The following is a 9,920-nucleotide window of genomic DNA, read 5'->3' as shown; positions in this document are numbered from 1 at the left end:
TGAATGTTGGTGGCGTAAGGTAATTCTCAGATTTCTGGAAGGGAAAAATGTGACAGAGGGTGAACATATCGATAAGTGTCAGCACCTGTCGGTGGAGAGTGAAGGACGGCACATCAGTCACAGTCACGGTGCCTTGGGTGTATCATGGGGGATACGTCACTTCTGGGGAACCAGGGAGGCTGGACTGGACAGGGGCCTCTGAGAAGTGGTCAGAGCTGAAACCATCACAAAGAGGAAGGAGACCCACATGAGGGCGAGCACTGTTTTCAGCATGTGGCTGGACACCCGCATCTGTGAGAGGCAGCCTGTGCCCGGCCTCGAGGCCCTCTCTGCAGTCAGAGGGTGGGGCTGAGGGTGTGGGCTTAACAGATCCGGACTTGGAGGCTAATCGGGAAGGCACGCTGGGAGGTGACCATGCCGGGGTTCGGGCCGACAGAGCGACCCAAATGTCTTGCAAGATGCAGAGGAGGCCGGGAAATGGGCTGAGAAAAAGTGAGGACAGAAAGGAGCCGTGGCAAAAGGGATGTCTCTGAGGAAGGCCAGGGAAGGCCAGTGTTGGGAAGTTCCCGGGATGGGAAGGCACTGGAGACTTGGAATGCGGCGTTTAGGGTCTTAGAGGAGAAGCAGACCTCAGCAACGATGAAACCCGAGCCACAGGACCGGGTGGCAGCGAAGATGGGAGTTTCGGAGATTGAGGAAAGGTTAGCAGCAAGAGGCTCATCCAGATGGGAATGATGGGCTGGGGCGCAGGGGGTGGGGAGGCCCAAAGCTGTGTGGACGTAGATCGTCGTCTGGAGGACATCCATCCACGACACGCCTCAGAACACAGAAGATGCTCTCCGGGGACGCCATCAAAGGGCGAGCCTCCCGTTCTGCTGGTTTAGCATCAAGGCGAAAGCCCCTCTACGAGTAACGAGCGTGCCCGTTACTAGCAGTCTCTGCCTTGTTCCTCCTCGGCAGCCCAGAGCTTGACACACAATAAGTGATTGTTGACTCTGACCGAATGAATGATTGCATTCCAGCGAACATCACGGAATCTTTAGAACCATCAGGAACCCCGTGCCCTTCCCATTATGTCCACGTTGCCTTGTATGGACATGGCTGGGGGAGACAGGCCATGGGGTCTCCGGGAGGAAAAACTGGCAGGACATAAGTACTCTGTCCACACGGAGTTTGTGTGATCAAAGGAGATCTGAAGAGCTAACGAGGCACCAAGTCTATGGGAACCCACCACCATGATGATGGATACATTATTTTTCCAGGAGATTCATCCCACTCAGTCTTTGGAGGACAAGGCTTTCGTGTGCTCCCATCTTACATAGGTCTGGCTTCAGGACAGGTGAGACAGAGCCCACCGGTGAGGGTCACTGGGCTGTGCTTTCTGGGAGGAGAAGGTAAGGACTGGCATTCTGACATGGTTGTCAACATGACTGGGGTTGTCTTGGGCTGATTTTCTAAAAGTAATTGAGCTAGAAAACAGGATTGGGGTGGGTTCGGCTACTCTTCCCTGTAGACATCTGTAAACACCCGTAAACACCACCACTGACCCCCTCTGTTCCTCTCACGTGTTTTTCTGCCTCCCTCCCAGCACAGTGTCCAGGATTGAGAAGGAACTCAAGATCAGGATGGAGGACTTGGGGTTGATGAAGGGTAAGCACAGGCCTCTGGCATTAAGAGTAAAACTGGTCCGTGAGCTTCCCAAAGAGGTAACAAGACCTACGTATGGAAACTGCAGGAAAATATATTTTTTCAACTCATCATGAAAAAAAATCTAAAGACAGAATGGATTGTTCTGGAGAACATGAACTATCCAAAACGGTAGGTGTCCAGTCACATGGCCTATTAATAGATATTCTGTTATTTATGGTTTGTTGATCATTATTTTTTTAAATTTTGTAATTTTTTTTTTACGTATTTTTGAGAGACAGAGACAGAGCATGAGCAGGGGAGGGTCAGAGAGCGAGGGAGACACAGAATCCAAAGCAGGCTCCAGGCTCCCAGCTGTCAGCACAGAGCCCGACACGGGGCTCGAACTCACGGACCGCGAGATCATGACCTGAGGCGAAGTTGGACGCTCGACCAACTGAGCCACCCAGGCACTCCTATGGTTTGTTAATCATTATTAATGATTTTTTGGCCACTAAGTCTCAGACTTAGTGACATTCTCATCAGGGTCAGGAAAAAGATCCCGAAAGTTTCTTTAAAAACTAGCAGCAACCTGTCAGTCTGGGGGCCCGTGTGCATGCTGAGGGACAGGCAGGGCACCTGGGCTGTGGCCTCCCTCAGGAGGACAGTGAAGCTGTGAGCTGTGGTGGCCTGAAAAGAGGCCTTCAGGCACCTGAAAAGAGAAATCCAAGAGAGAAGGACCAGGGATGACAGTCAGAAGAGTGCGGTCACAGAGAGAAACCTTGTAAGCTGGGCTGTCCCATCTGTATCCTGCCTGACTGTCCCTGTCCAGGTCCAGAAACCCAGCCCTGGCTGTCCCGATGTCCCTGATGTGCTCTGCCCTAGAACTTGAGCCAATGCTCTTCTCGACTTGCCTGGAACGTCCTCACAAGGAGGCTGCACGGCGTAGAGGCTAAAGCATGTGATTTGGAGGCAGGTGGACCTCAGTATCCTGCTAGCTCTTCAGATCTTCCTTTAACCACGCAAACTCCATGTGGACAGAATACTTCTGTCCTGCCAGTTTTTCCTCCTGGAGGCCCCGCGGCCTCTCTCCCCCAGCCCATACAAGGCAACGTGGACATAACAGGCAAGACACAGTGTTCCTGATCATTCTAACTCAGTCAGTTAATAGCTACGTGACCTTGAGCGAGCCACTTTGGCCCTTTGCAAGTAGCTTCATTGGCTAGGATTTATATCTTTTTTGCTAGAATGATCAGTTTTCGTTTCTGCCTTTTATTGAACAAATATCTAGCGAATTTAATCTTGCTTAACCCGCTTTTGCGTTCCTCTTTTAAATGGGAAATAAAAAATGACAGCAAAGCAAGCAGCCGATGGGGTGACACCTCAGATAAGCACCGAGCAGGGAAGGCCGGTTCACTTCCTGGCACGAAGTAGCCTTAATTGGCTCTTTTCTGCCCCACAACTTGTTCCCTGAACATCGCCGATCCTAAACCTAGTTCCTATGAAAGACAGACATTCCCATGTTAAAAAGCCCCTTGTCTGGTAGCCCGAGAATAAATATTCCAGGACAGGGCCAGGGGAACAGGGCAAGAGGAGTTGTCCAACGAGCCAGCCCTGGACCAGGAAGTGTCCCCGGGGTTACTGGACGTCACCACACTCTGCTGCCTCCCCCCCCGCCCCCCGCCCCACCGCCAAGGCCATTATGGCTCTGTGACAAGTCACATGCACAGTTTACTGTGCTTCCCACTTGGCTGTGGGGCTGCTGCACCGTCAGATGCCAGTTCTTCCTCCCCCAGAAGATGAAGATCATCCTTCATCTGTGTGACCAAGAGAACTATTTCTGCTCCATTCTTCCCAGTTGTCTCCTCTCTGGGGTCTACGGACCCTCTTCTGAGAGTCCACACTATGCCCGGCCCATGAGATCTGGGTGGGGCGTCAGTTTGCTTTGTTTCTTACTCTCTAATTATTTTCTGGAGCACGTCACTTGTTCGCGAAAAGAGGGTGTGAATGAAATGAAGACTTGATGGTGTTCTGGGGGAGGGCCAAGAGCACGGGGAAGGAGAAGAAAGACCAGACGGGCGGACTGCAGACATGCTCTGTCACCACCCTCTCTCAGAGCGGGTAATACAATATTATTTAATTTTGAACAACAGTGGCGAGAGTGGGCATCCCTGTCGTGTTCCTGACCTTAGGGGAAAAGCTCTCAGTTTTTCCCCATTGAGGACGATATCAGCGGTGGGCTTTTCATAAATGGCTTTTATGATGTTTGAGTATGTTCCTTCTACCCCAACTTTCTCGAGGGTTTTTACCAAGAAAGGATGCTGTATTTTGTCAAATGCTTTCTCTGCATCCATGGAAAGATCATATGGTTCTTATGCTTTCTTTTATTAATGTGACGAAAAAGAAGAAAATCCTGCCATTTGCAGCAACATGGATGGAACTAGAGTGTATTATACTAAGCGAAGTAAGTTAGTCAGAGAAAGAAAAGTACCAAAAGGTTTCACTCATATGTGGGATTTAAGAAACACAACAGATGAACATCGGGGAAGGGAAGGAAAAAGAAGATAAAAACAGAGAGGGAGACAAACCACAAGAGACTCTTACATATGGAGAACAAACTGAGGGTTGATGGAGGGAGGTGGGTGGGGGGATGGGCTAAGTGGGTGATGGGCATTAAGGAGGACACTTGTTATGAGCACTGGGTGTCGTATGTAAGTGACGAATCACCGGGTTCTACCCTTGAAACCAATACTACTCTGTACGTTTATTAACTTGAATTTAAATAAATATATTTTTTATTTTTATTTATTTATTTTTTTTTAATTTTTTTTTTTCAACGTTCATTTATTTTTGGGACAGAGAGAGACAGAGCATGAACAGGGGAGGAGCAGAGAGAGAGGGAGACACAGAATCGGAAACAGGCTCCAGGCTCTGAGCCACCAGCCCAGAGCCTGACGCGGGGCTCGAACTCACGGACCGCGAGATCATGACCTGGCTGAAGTCGGACGCTTAACCGACTGCGCCACCCAGGCGCCCCAATAAATATATTTTTTAAAATGCATTTGGGGGAAAATCTTATTAATTTAACTAGAAATGTTCACTGATTATCTCTTGTGCACCAAGCATGTTTGAGACTCTGGAAGGAGGAGGACAGGAGTTAGTGATGAGATAAAGATAAAAACTTATATAAAGATGTCAGTGCCATATAAAAAGGCAGCATATTTTGAATGCTACTGGATAAGCGTAACATTTCTAGGCTAACATTTTAAATTTATAGTTCCTGCTATATTCTTGTAATTATTACGCTATTTATCCTTTCTATTTGGTAAATTAATTAATATTTTGATGAATAATTATTTAGAATCATATCAACAATCATTATAAGTAATATAAATTATAATTCATAACAGATTAATATTTTAAATAAATTGATAATTTAATATTAACTGTTGATACCTGAAAATATCAGTAAGTTGTGGGGCGCCTGGGTGGAGCAATCGGTTAAGCGTCCAACTTCGGCTCAGGTCATGATCTCACAGTTCGTGGATTTGAGCCCCGCGTTGGGCTCTGTGCTGACAGCTCAGAGCCTGGAGCCTGATTTGGAGTCTGTGTGTGTCTCTTTCTCTGCTCCTCCTCTGCTCGTGCACTCTCTCTCTCTCTCTCTCTCTCTCTCTCTCTCTCTCAAAAATAAATAAACATTTAAAATTAAAAAAAAAGAAAATACCAGTAAGTTGTGAAAAATAAGTAAGTTGGGTAAAAACCCCGCATGTATAAATGGAGATAAGGGGAGTAAACTCTATGTAGATGTTTATTAATACAGGTAAACACAGACACAGACACAGATATCTTATATGTCATAGGGGCAGAACCCAGAGTCGGTTTCTTTGAGACCAAGAAGAGAGTCATTGGGAAGAATGAAGCTGTTTAAATGGAACTTATTTGATTTTTATTTTTTGTTGTGTGGGAGTAATGTACATTCTCTAATGTCTCTCATAGTTCCTCTGTAAGATCATTGGTAGTAATACGTCTGGCTCATAAATCTGACTTTTCATATGGTCACTGTTTGGACAGAGGCCCTAAGGTCTGGAAACATGAGTGTTGGAGTGTCCATTCAGGACATGTTCAAAGATTGTGAAACCAGATGACTGGAGTTTGTAAACAGCCCTGAAGTGTTGCTGGTCAAGTTGAATTAAAACCATTTCTAAACATCACCAAGATGGCAACATAGGAGGCTCCTGAATTTCTATCCTTGCAATAATGTGGATGGAACTAGAGTGTGTAGCTAGATGAGAGAAATCCAGAAATGAGTCTAGTGACTCCTACACATTGTACAAGTTAGAAAATACCCACACTAAAATGGGTAGGAAAGGTGAGACACACTCTCACCACAAACACCACCCATGGCACAGCACCCTTGTTCAGGGTGAACCTCCAACTTCCAGCTTCTCCTTGAGGAGTAATGGGTTTGGACCATACATCTAACACTCCAAATTCTAGGGCTTCTACCCAAGGGATGTGCCCCTGAATCACCGAGCTCTGAGAGACAATGGGGCTGGCATTCCTAAGACCCGCAGGACTATAGCAAACAGAGAGGCAGCTGCTAAATCGGTACACAAGCACCTTCTACTGCTATGTCCTCCCACCCCAGGCTCAGTGCAGAAGGAGGGGCAAAAAAATGCCACCTCTCCAACAAAGTTCAAGATCAGATGGCTTCAAAGGTGGATTCTACTAAACATTTAAAGAAGAGCTAATATCTATTCATCACAAACTATTCCAAAAAATAGAAGAGGGAAAGCTTCCAAATATGCTTTTTGAGGTCAGCATTACCCTGATACCAAAATCAAAGACACTACCAAAAAAAAAAAAAAAAAGAAGAAGAAGAAGAAGAAGAAGAAGAAGAAGAAGAAGAAGAAGAAAGAAAACTGCAGGCAAATATTCCTGATGGGCATAAATACAAAAATCCTCAAAAAATAAAAATGCAAACCAAATTCAACAATACATTAAAAGTATCAGTCACAGGGTGCCTGAGTGGCTCAGTTGGTAAAGCGTCCGACTTCAGCTCAAGTCATGATCTCACAGTTCGAGTTTGAGCCCTGTGTCAGGCTCTGTGCTGACAGCTCAGAGCCTGGAGCCTGCTTCTGATTCTGTGTGTCTCTCTCTCTGACCCTCCCCCTGTTCATACTCTGTCTCCCTCCCTGCCTCCTTCTCTCTCTCTCTCTCTCTCTCTCAAATAAATAAACATTAAAAAAAATTTTTTTAAAAAGGATCAGTCACCATGATCAAGTGGGATTTATTCCCACAATGCAAGGATGGTTCAATATCTGCAAATCCATCAACGTGGTGTATCACATTAATAAAATGAAGGATAAAAAACCATATGATCATGTCAATCGATACAGAAAAAGCATTTGGCAAATTCAACAACCACTCATAAAACTATCAACATCATAAAAACTATCAACCAAGTGGGTTTAGAAGGAACACACCTCAAAATAATAAAGGCCATTTATGATGAACCTACAGCTAGTATCATACTCAATGGTGAAAAACTGAGAGATTTTCCTCTAAGATCAAGAAAAAACAAGGATGTCCACTCTTGCAACTTTTATTCATCATAGTACTGGAAGTTCCATGGTCCCATGGAGCAATTAGGCAAGAAAATAAATAAATAAATAAATAAATAAATAAATGGCATCCAAACTGGAAATAAAGAAGTAAAACTGTCACCATTTGCAAATGACATAATACTCTACATAGAAAACCCTAAATATTCCACCAAAAAACTATTAGAACTAATAAATGAATTCAGTAAAGTTGTAGAATACAAAATTAATATACAGAAATCTGTTGTTTCCATACACTAATAACAAAGTAGAAGAAAGAGAAATTAAGAAAACAGTTCCATTTACAACTGCACCAAAAAAAAAAAAAAAAAAAAAAAGCCCTAGGAATAAATTTAACCAAGGAGGTGAAAGACTTATACTCTGAAAACGATAAGACACTGACTGAAGAAACTGAAGAAGACACAAACAATGAAAAGATATTCCATGCTTGTGGATTGGAAGAATTAACTTTTTTAATGTTTATTTTATTTTCGAGAGAAAGAGAGAGAGAGAGAGAGACGGAGCATGAGCGGGGGAGGGGCAGAGAGAGAGGGAGACATAGAATCCAAAGCAGGCTCCAGACTCCAAGCGGTCAGCACATAGCCTGATATGGGGCCTGAACCCACAAAGTGCGAGATCATGACCTGAGCTGAAGTTGACGCTTCACCGACTGAGCTACCCAGGTGCCCCTGGAAGAATTAATATTGTAAATATTTCTATGCTACCCAAAGGAATCTACACATTTAATGCAATCCCTATCAGAATACCAACAGTATTTTTCACATAACTACAACAGAGAATCCTAAAATTTGTATGGAACCACACACACACACACACACACACACACACAAATCAAAAACCAAAACAATCTTGAGAAGGAAGAAAAAAGCTGGAGCTATCACAATCCTGGATATCAAGTTATACTACAAATCTGTAGTAATCAAAACAGAAAGGTGCTGGCTGAAAATAAACACATAGATCAAGGGAACAGATAAGCACCCAGGAATAAACCCATGCATATATAGTCAATTAATTTTCATCAAGGGGCCAGAGAATACACAACAGGGAAAAAATAGTCTCTTAAATGGTGTTGGGAAAACTGGACAACCACAGGCAAAGGAACGAAACAAGATGGCTATCTTACACTGTACAAAAAAAAAAAAAAAAAAAAAAACTCAAAATGAATTAAACACTTGAACGAAAGACCTGATAAAACTCCAAAAGGAAACAAGCTCCTTGTTATTGGTGACTTCTCGCCTCTGATGTGTGTCAGACGTCAGTATTCTCCATCCAACTGTCTACAGCCACACGGCTTTGGGATTGCCCACCCCAAGCCCCATCCTATCTCCCTCATCTGGATAAGCCTCTTACTGATAGCCTTTTCTCAATCCCCTAAACCCAACTTCTGAAACTCCCACCTTCACTCCCTCCAAGTCCTATGGCTCGGGCCCCATCGTTACCCAGATCTGCTTCTCTAAAACCTTAAATGCCACCACCTAAACCTCTGAATGCAGCCCCTCTTTCTTGAACTTTCTAACACTTTCCTTTCCTCCAACCCTTATCCCATGACTTGTTTCTATTTCCATTCCTTATCAGCCCATTTCCTGGTCTTCTCTAAGCCTGAACCCATGGTAGGCAACTTGAGTTGCTCCCTCAACCTGACCCCAAAGTTATGGGTATTTGATTATGTGACATCCCACCTTTTGACTGTCTTTGCCTCAACACACCCTCAAGAAGGCAGTAAAGTGAACATCTGAATCTGGACTCTTTTAATCTCAGTGCAAACCCTGATGAAGCCCAAACCTGGCATCTACTCATCATTCCCAGCCTTACATTGAAGCCACGTGTTTCATGTATATTCAGATCAAGATATCAGTCCTGAAGCAAGAGCATCATTGATATTTCCTACACCTACCTTGGTTATAACTCTACCTCTAAAAATCTCCACAATGTAATCCTCACTTTGTTATTCAACTTGACCTGAATCACACTGAAAAATTAAAAAACATTCTCACATCTGCAGTGATCCTTAAGTTGTCAAAGCATAAAACTGAGTTTTTTTTAATACTGGATTCATTCAATCCAAAGTCACATGGAAAACTTGCTAATGATCTGATCATCAATATCTCCTAGAATATATTTTAATGACAATCCAAACACTAATCTTAATTAACATGCCACATACAGACACCAAAGTGATTTCCAGATGGTGCCAATTCAATTAGATTTATAACCAGGTATACTGAATAAACATATAATAAGTCATAAACTAAAGTGTACGACAATAATAATTTTCTCATAAGTTTTATTAGTTTAATTTCCATCTCTAGTCTCCATTCTGCCTCCTGCCAAATAAATTAATCGACTTCAGTCTTGCTAATTCAGGTCAATTTCAGCTCTATCAGAGTTTTCTCATTTGACCCAATGTTTCCCCCTACCACTTATCCCTGAGAAGGATTCCAGGATCAGGCGTGTGTAGGATCCAGCGCAGAAAGGCACATGTTGGGGATCTGGTTCTCAATAGACACTTTCTATCCATGTAGATATCTGGACCGTGCCATTTGGCCTTCAAGCAAGATCATCCCTCCATGTTGGTGTCTCTCAAGGTTTCCGGTCATCATTACATGCACTTCCCCTCCTCGTCTCCAATGTAGCCCCTTCAGGACACTTGGTAGGCTGCCTCAGGCTTAC

This window comes from Herpailurus yagouaroundi, unplaced genomic scaffold (assembly GCF_014898765.1).
Source record: "Herpailurus yagouaroundi ecotype Mexico unplaced genomic scaffold, PumYag 207, whole genome shotgun sequence".
NCBI lineage: Eukaryota > Metazoa > Chordata > Mammalia > Carnivora > Felidae > Herpailurus > Herpailurus yagouaroundi.
This window is presented reverse-complemented; position numbering follows the sequence as displayed.